Source organism: Pocillopora damicornis, chromosome 2, assembly GCF_964200805.1.
Source record: "Pocillopora damicornis chromosome 2, jaPocDami1.2, whole genome shotgun sequence".
In the NCBI taxonomy this organism is placed as follows: Eukaryota; Metazoa; Cnidaria; class Anthozoa; order Scleractinia; family Pocilloporidae; genus Pocillopora; species Pocillopora damicornis.
Window position 1 is genome coordinate 25,983,017 of NC_142671.1, and position 9,440 is coordinate 25,992,456.

Sequence of the window (9,440 nt, forward strand, 5' to 3'; positions counted from 1 at the left end):
AAGCCTGAGCAATTACCAGTAAGTTACATTGCCAACAAGAAAGCCTGGATGACAAACGACATCTTTTTGGCATGGATTAAAGATGTGAATCAAGAGACGAAGCGAAAACGACTCCACACTGATGTTTTTGGATAATGCCTCATCAAATGGCGACTTTCAGCTCTCGAACGTAACCTTTAAGTTTCTTCCAGCAGAGACAACATCCCATTAACAGCCACTTGATCAAGGGATTCTCCGTGTCTTTCTAAGCACGATACAAGAAACATCTACTACTATCGCTTTTAAGCAAGATCGAAAGGGCTGAAAGTGTTTCTGAACTCTGTAAAGAAATAACTTTACTAGACGCTACAACTGGATAGCCAAGGCATGGTCTGAGACAGCACCATCGACACTTATAAAGGGTTCAAAACCACTGGCTTTCCTGTGACAGACGAATAAGAAGATGACTACGAAGATGAAGACGACATTTCACTGTCGCTTCTTGCTCAACAGTTGAGAGTCGATCAGTCGTTCTTGCAAAACGTTGACATTGAACCGCCAACAGAAGAAAACACTGGGAACTGGGAAAGAGACCTGATATCAAGCTTTGTTAAACCGATAGCTGAAGAGTCGAACAAACAGTTTGTCCATGATGATGAGGAGAAACATGTTGATGTTCCTGGAAGTAACCTTTCACATAGAGAAGTGCTTGATATGGTTATTAAGTTAAAACATTCATCACAAAGATGAGAATTATCTCCAACTGGTTCTAGAGCTGGAAAATTTAACCAAAAGAAAAAAGTTGAACAACGTTGTAGTCAGATGCAACTGACATTGGATTCCTTTTTCCAAAAGCATCTTGGAAATTTAGACAGAGAATCTTGAACATTTCATGTTTAAATGATTTAAAAGCGACAATCATATTACCATGTTGTAACCCTTAATTTTTTTGTACATTAAATAAAGTGACGTTGAAAAGTTTCCTTGTGATCCATGTTTTTTGCTTCTTTACTGATGTGCTTTATTAGTACTCGTGTACCATGTACTGGTACTTACAGCCAGACAATACACTATGCGGCATAAAATTACCTTATGGGTAAAACCTCAGTACACTGGACACCCCTCTAAATCGGACATTTCCTCCGGTCCCAAGGGTGTCAACTTTAGAGGGGTTTCATTGTAGTACTTTTAGGCAAAGTTAAGCCTTTTTGAATGTTTTAAATTCTAAGGAGTGTACAAATGTATAAATCAATTTCAACAGAAGAAAAATTCCAAGAAAATAACGCTCGGTTTTTTTTGGGTCCTTAAGTGCTTTCATTTTGTCTTAAAGGTGTCCCATAGATTGGTAACGAGCTAGCGGGTGATGACGTAAAAAAGGGGAAAACTCTCCGTTGACACTTACAAATCTCTCACAACTCTTGTAATTTTGTATTAGTCAGCGTTGAAATACTCTTGAAATAATGTCCGATAGCGATACATACCCTTTGTCTGAGCCGATCAGCATTTAGTAATTTTGCCCTCTATGTTTAAGGGGTCGGAATATCAACTCTTTCATCCATTTTCCAGGTTGAAAGGATCTAACTAAAGGAAGGACAATCCATCTGGATCTTGTTTAGGCTAGAGCGATCAGAGGAGACGACAAATCATTTTAGCGATTGTTAAATTTTTTACTTATTTTGCTTTTATGGCCTCTTTTATGAAACATTCAATTACGCAAACCTGGATGAGACTTCAGTCAATACCCTTTAGATCAACCTGAATTGATACTACATTTTAAGAGTAGTTATTTCTGTCTTTCTCTCTCATTCTCAAGAAAATAGCCTTTCAATGCAATCTCTACACCAACAGGGTGTGGGTGCTATCAAATGTGGTGACGTACACATTACATCCTTTATTCAGACAAAATGAGACTCATACATAGTTCTAACTTTTAGCGTGCCAAATTTCAATAATTACGTAAGCGCGTCAAAATTTAAAGTTTCTTTCCTCGTTCATTTCTATTTTTCAGCAGTGTACTTTGGAGAAATTAATTTTCTGTCTTTTTTTGCAGCGTTTTGGTTGATGCTTTATGTGTAGCGGCATCTCTGTTTGGCAGGGACCACACAGTTTTCCGCTGATCCCGATTGTCATTATAGCAGTCGCAATAAGATCCTGCAGCTTTCCAATCGCAACCATGCCATCCCCAATCTTCAAATGTATTTGGATATGCAGTTAACTTAGAGTCACCCGCACCTTCTTTCACTCTCGTGTAACGGACACATGTTGGACCACGACAGGAGCACCAAATGGGTCTGTAGTGGCAGTCATCGCTTTGGTGGCAGCCCTCTTTTGCCAGGGTACACTCGAATTCTGGATACTTCTCACTGGAGCCTCTGGTATGGTCAAATTTTTGTATGGCAAGTCCATCGTTACTTATGAAGTCACAACCATAATTCAAGAAACCAAGGTAGTAGTACTCGAGGTTTGTGGCTCTGATATTGTTAGGAGATCCCTGTTTAAATCGGCTTAGTAGGATGGTCCAGATCGCCATAAAGGTGTGCTGAATAGACGCGGGAAATTCATCTGCTTCATTCAGGAGTTGGCTAAGCAATTCAGCCGACGTCGCTCCGTTTGCCAGCTCGCTGTTTGTTTCCCTTTTTCCACCTTTGACAAAGCGTTTCTCGCTTATGCTCATCGTGCTCACTTTGGATATCTCACTTTGGCTTATGCTTGAACACGCAGAAATGCCAAGCTCTCCAACCTGGGTAGGTCCTACGGCCGAAAGGCAAGCTTTTACTTGGAAATCTCTTTCAGTGTAAGCTTTAGAGCTCTCTGCAAATGCCATCTGCTGAAATCTTGATCCGCGCACCACCGAAGTTATGGCGTGAGAGCCGTATTTGTTAAGAAAATTACGATACTCTCTCCATGAGTTCTGTTCCCAGGGACTTTTGATGTTTACGGGTAAGTCCTCGAAGTCTTTTAGAAATGTTCCTTTTAATGTTGAGATGTCAGCATTTACTAGACATTCTTTATCGACGTGGATCTTTTCCGTTGGCGCCTGCTTGTTTAAGGACATGCCACTTACTTCAGTATTCTCTGAAGTTTGGATGTTTGTTGCTACTGATACAGTAACACCCAACGAGTAGGCGGACTGTAAAGAGGCGCTCAAGCTTGACTGGGTGGCAAGTGATTTATAAAATTGCTTGGTACTTGCATAATAATCGAGGTAGCTGCTTGAAGATTTCAAAGGTTTCTTTACGAGACATTTGGGGGGGAGCTCCTCAAAGATCCTGTTCTCTTGCTCGTTGAAGTTGGCCAGTAAGTTGACCTTTCGAAGATCTATCACTCTTCCCAGCTCAGAATACTCGGTAACGGTAGCCTCACATGTTTCTTTAAATGTGTATAACACAAAAACGAGAAGTACCAAAGGGAAATGCATCATTCTGCTTTTTGAAGTACAATCTACAGGGGAAACAACGTTGCATAATTGTTTTTGAAAGTGGCCACATAACGGGAACGAAACGTTTAAACGTTTTTAATGTGGGGCAATAAAGGAAATGTTTTAATGAATACATGACACTCCAGTTAGAACTGTTTTTGCCTCAAATGAAACAAATAATAGGCTAACATTTTATTTCGATAATTTTACTCTGAGAAATTCAGTTAACTCATCTAGATGTTAATGTTTAGGGAGACACTTTTAAAATTGTTCTATCGATTTTGAACAACATTAGAAGATCTTTGAGATATTTCCCCCTCTAGGGAGGGTCGGATTTTAAAGTAATAAACACTACATTTCAAGGTTGCAGCTACCAACGGGCCTTTGTTCGGTTGTTTATTTGTTTACGTCTTGATTAAAAGTAAGCAACCTCAAACGTTAATCAGTAAAACGTTTCTTTAGAGGCAATAATGTTAATCCATTTTCTAAAGTAAGAGTTAGCTTACGACTTGTATTTTTGTTTTTTCTTCTAAACGGTTAAGAAAGAAAACGGTAGATAAAGGTCTGAAAGCAGAATCGCACTCTTAAATAGTTAATAAAATATGAACAATTAAATGTATGACCATCAAGTAAACCTTTGTCTATTAAACTTTCGACGCTGAAAATAAGAAAACATCGAACTATGAGAATGACGATACCGGCAGAGGGACACTTAACTTAAACAGAAAACTATTCGGCTTTTTGACAAACCTTGTGATACTGGCTCCCTGAATCTCTTAGATTATGATAAAACAGGATACCAGAGACTCACTTCAGTTTTTAAAGATTAGGGCCTTGAATTGGAAGTAACACTTCACTAAAAAGGTTTAGACCCTTAGACATAGCAGAAAAGATTTGTAGAGCTCTTCGCTTCATTTAAGATCTAACGTCGTTCTGCTCCTTACAGATGAATAAGTAAATCACACGCCAAAGATTGGAGACAATTTTAAAAAGTTTTTTTTTTTTGTCTTTTGGGAGGTATTTGCTTGCATGTTTGATTAAAGAAACCCAACTCGAACCTTGAAAGAACTTTGTGCTACTTTCAACTTAACACAATTGGTGAAGGAACCGACTAGAATCACAGAAACAAGCTCGCTGATTGATGTCGTTATGTGTACCGACCCTACCCTAGCGGATTCTTGCTCAGTCATAGCGCCCTCAATAAGTGATCACAACTTAGTTGAAATTACATTGAGGATAAGGCGCCCTAAAGTTAAAGCCAAATAAGCCTCCGTGAGAAGCTATTCCAGGTACACATCCGATAGCTTTTTCGAGGACCTCTTTCTTGTTCCGTGGCACATGGTACACTTCTTCGATGATATAGATTCTCAAATAGAAACATTCAATTCTCTCGTCCTAGAGGTGTTGGATCAGCATGCACCCATCAAACGTATAAAGATCAAAGCCCGCTCTATTCCGTTCATAACACCTGAAATAAATCCATGTAAGGAACGAAATAGTTAACAGCAGAGGAAATACAAATGCCATTTGGAAGATCTTAAATCGATGCATGTCTCGAGGTATTGTTAAACGTCCGAGCACTTTGGAGGACCATGAGACTTTGGCAAATAAATTCAACAAGTATTTCACATCAGTAGGCGAACTTACTGCCTATAAAACAAACTTGATAACAAGGGAACAAGGCTTTGATAATGAGAGTGGTCCTAGGGAGGAAAGTATGGAAATCGGCCTACATACCGAACAAGAAGGATTTGAGTTTCAATACATAAAAGAAACTGATGTCAAGTCCGTTATTAAGAGTTTAGCCCCCAACAAAGCGTCAGGATATGATAAAATCTCTGCTCGAGTCCTGAAAGCCAGCTGTGAGAGCATCGCACCTGTGATCTCCAGACTGGTGAATAGTTCGTTTCAAATGGCTGCCTTTCCCAAAGCATGGAAAATTGCTGAAGTGATACCTGTACCCAAAGAAGGCAATTCAGAAGAACTGGCCAACAACAGACCGATATCATTGTTACCCATTCTATCGAAAGTATGTGAGAGACTGGCACACAAGCAGTTTGTGGAATTTTTAACAACGAATGATAAACTGTCGCTCTACCAAAGTGGCAATAGGAAAATGCATTCAACAGAAACTGCCCTTATAAATGTTTCAGACAACCTCTTGAAAGCAATTGACGAAAAATCGGCCTCGTTACTTGTACTGCTTGATATGTCAAAAGCTTTTGACAGTCTTAATCATAATTTATTACTAGAAAAACTACTAAAATTCAGCAGTTTCCTGGTTTAGCAGCTACCTATCCAGCAGATATCAAAGGATACGATACGAAGACTCAGTCTCAGAAATGCTACCTTTAACAAACGGAGTACCTCAGGGATCAATCCTGGGTCCAGTGCTTTTTACAACTTATATCAATGACTTAATTAGTGCTATTATCCACAGTCATACTGCCGCGTATGTCGATGATAGTCAACTGTACTTTAAATTTCCTGTATCAGATTCATCAAGTGCTATGGCAGCCATATTTTCGAAGATTAAGAATCTGGCAGTAAAGGAGGGTCAAAGAGCAGTTCACTGACTTCGATGAATTGTGACTAGAAAGATATCGGTGATCATTTCTCTGTAACAAGGATTCTTCGGAAGTCACTTGGAATTAGTGGCAAGTTGAAGGTACAACTTGAAAGGTATGTCAATTTTAAAGACTCCTTTTAGATTTATCACTCAATGCGGAATCCTTCAAAAAATTAAATAATGATCATTTGAGTTTCAGAATCATTTACAATCTTCATTAAGATCAGTAGCAGTTCAAGTTGGGGATCATTTTTGGGTTTGAGTCATTTACATTCAAGAGTTCATTTGGAAAGCGGACATAATTTGCATGACAAAGGACATTTTGTTTTTGTCGTGAATACCGATTTGTGACCTGGTAAAATGACAAGATAATGTAACAATGTTCATCTTCAAGATTATAAGTATTCCTTTCAGGTAATAACGCCAAAATTCAACTTTGGCTTATGGCGGCACAAAAATAGAGAATTGGACAGGATGGAACAATTTCTAAACATTTATCCGAAACTATTTTCATGAGCGAAAATCAAGCAGGACTGCCATTGAATATATTTGAATTAAACGTGTTTTTTAGTAGTTATCCCAATGTCGGTTGATTTTACTCGAAAAGATCGGCCTCTGCTCCGCAGTTTTGCATAATTTGTGTCAATTTTTTTTGCAGAATTAGTGTGAAAATATTGCTTGTTACAAAGAATAATTGTTTTCATTGACTGCGCTATGAAGCGAATGTATTTGACCTCAAAGAGGAAAAAAATGTTCTCTTCTCACCTGCAGCCAGTGAACGACCACTTCCGTCTCTCAATTCTGATGTGCAATCAAATTCTGATGAGATGATCGTACTATATTAGATCTTTGTTGAATGATAATAACGTGTAAAAACGGGATTGGTTATCTAGGAGGAGAACTAATCAACCAGTCCAAACTCCATCCAGGAGGGAAAAGCTTGCCTGGAGGGGTGAAGAGATATCGACAGGTATATTACATCTACGTCGAGCTGTAAATTACGTGTAAAAACGGGATTTGTTATCCAGGAGGAGAACTAATCAACCAGTCTAAACTCCCTCCAGGAGGGAATAGCTTGTCTGGAGGGGTGAAGAGGTATCAACAGGTGTATTAGATCTATGTTGAGCTGTAAATTAAGTGTAAAAACGGGATTGTTTATCCGGGAGGGGTTATCCAGGAGCAAACATATTTTTCCTATGCGCGAGACAATTTTTTTACGAATCGGTAGCACCACGTTGTTGGGGTTTGAACCACTAATGGTTAAAAACCGCTCGTATGTAGGAAGGGATAAAACTGCTTAGTCTTGATGGTTGGTTGTAATCTAAAGAGGTAGAGGATTTTCTTCCTTCCGTTTTCACCGTTATAATAAATATTTGCCCGCCTGGGAATGGGAAACCTCTGGCTCTCTTTTTTTTCCGCCAACACGAAAACGATAGGCCAGTAGTTTAAAAACGTCGCCCCGTCGGCCAATCTTTAACTCCTCAGTTTTTAAAATATATTTACCTATTAACTCCAATGAGTGACCAAGACAAAATTTCTGCTTACAATATCACTAGAAAATCACGCTGAATTTTCTTTTTTGCAAAAGAAGACCGCTTTTTGATGCTCTTTCAAACGTTTAACAAACTGACGTTTGGTCTGTCCGATATACTTACTTACTTACACGGAATAGAATAAATAGCGTCGGTTCGTTGTTCTTTCGTGACAGGGTCCTTAGGTTTGGCAAAAATATGCCCCCAAGTCTGAAAAAGTTTTTGAGTAACTTTAACGTTGCGTGAATATGAAAGCGATCTTCGCAGTTTAACGTTGTGGCCATTCAAAATTCTCTCGTTGGGTTCCCTAACACCCTGAATGTCGGAAATAACAGCAAAACCTGTTCCCTCTCATCAGGAGTGCTACTAGTTGTAACTGGTTCTCGGCAGTTACGGAGAAAAGTTTTGGTACAGCCATTCGCCTTTTAGGGTCTATGAATTGTAACTTCTCGGTTCTTTAAGCAAGAGTAGCATCAAACCATGTGTTCAGTTTTTGTTGCTCGAAGACCGCTTTCATGTGTGTAACGCAGGCTTTAACAGGAAAAAATCTTTGTACGAGAAAAATTTCCCGGTGTCTACGGAAGGAAAGCGCCACAACCAAAATATGGTACAATGTAACTTGAACCTACAGAAAAACATCCTTCTATCTATCATTTTGGAAAAGAAAGCAAGCTTGGAAAACGGATGTGAAGTGCTTCAAAACCAACGCATTGTGTAAAGAGAAGATTTGTCCCTTGGATTTGTGTAAGTCTTCCCATCTTGTAATCATGCCACCTGCCTTAAAGAATAGGTTCTTTATAACGAGTTTCACAGAAATTCGACAAGTACAGGGAGTTTAAGTTGCTAAAAGTGACGCAACTTAGGAGAAACGGTTTTCCATTCCGTTTTCTGCTTTGCAAAATAAAGAATATTCAGATAAATGAGGAAGTTACCCTAAAAAACTCGTAAAAAGAATTATGACCAACCTCGTAAGGGTTGGGCAGGTTGGTTATACAAGGGTTTGTATAATATGTAAGCCTAAAAGCGGAGCTCTTGTTAGTTTATTTTCTAGTCCCTCATTATAATAAAAACTGTAATAAAACTCTTCAGCACTGGTTGTAGAAGAGTTTATTCAAGGGGATTAAGAGACCAGTCCGGGGGTTGGGAAGAGAAAGGGAGAATTGGCGAGGTCTGGAACCTGAGGACGACGTTCTCACAACTTGCGATAAAACGCATGCTAGTCAGCGGTATCTTCTAGCAGCTAAGGACCTTCGTTGTTGTTCCTGATGTTTAGAGCAAATTTTCGAAGAAGGAGAATCTTTTCTTCTTCAGAGGAAGTGTGTGATGTCAGCATCAGTTGAAATTATATTCTTTTGAGCGTGACCTATAATTTTGGTTTGGGAAAATGAGCCAAAATTGAAAGAAACGACGGTAAAGTACTTCCAGTTTTGACATCACTAGTCGATTGAAGAGTATACACGTGATAACAGCGAATTAGTAAATCAAGACACCAGAATCGTATGGGCTTCTCTCATATCTTCTCTTGAAGTTGTCAGGTATGACTGCTCCCCACCATCTTTTCCCTAACTTTTCAACCTCCTCTGTTTCGCGTAAAAACTAAAAAGAAAAGTCATTTTCAACTCGTGTTTGAACCTGTAATTTCTTAAAACTTTTCCTCTTTTGGCTATTGTTTTATGATTGCCCTCTGGCTGGAAATACACGGCGTCTTTTTGAGGTTCTTTCTGTTATTTGATTCGGTAACCTCTGCTGTAACTACGTATCATGTAGGTTTCTTTAAGCCAACTGCCCATGATCTTAGCTACTCTAGCTAATGAAGTACGAAATTTGTCTAATATGTTTCTTGCGCTGCAAAAGTTTGCTTTAAAAGAAGACAAGCTAGAGCTAAAATGTCATGATTAAAACTTGAGGACGAAGAGAGACTTAGGATTTGATCATGAAGACA

At 39.0% G+C, this 9,440-nt stretch overlaps 1 pseudogene across 1 annotated transcript in view; it reads right to left on the bottom strand.

Annotated features, from left to right (window-relative positions):
- Window positions 1-1,845: 1,845 nt before the first annotated feature.
- LOC149050510 (DELTA-thalatoxin-Avl2a-like) overlaps window positions 1,846-9,440 on the bottom strand; it is an 18,998-nt pseudogene continuing 11,403 nt past the window's right edge. The window contains exons 2-3 of the transcript XR_016184500.1: window positions 6,732-6,785; window positions 1,846-3,420 (exon numbers count right to left, since the gene is read on the bottom strand). The product of XR_016184500.1 is annotated as a DELTA-thalatoxin-Avl2a-like (transcript). The remainder of the gene's footprint in view (window positions 3,421-6,731; window positions 6,786-9,440) is intronic.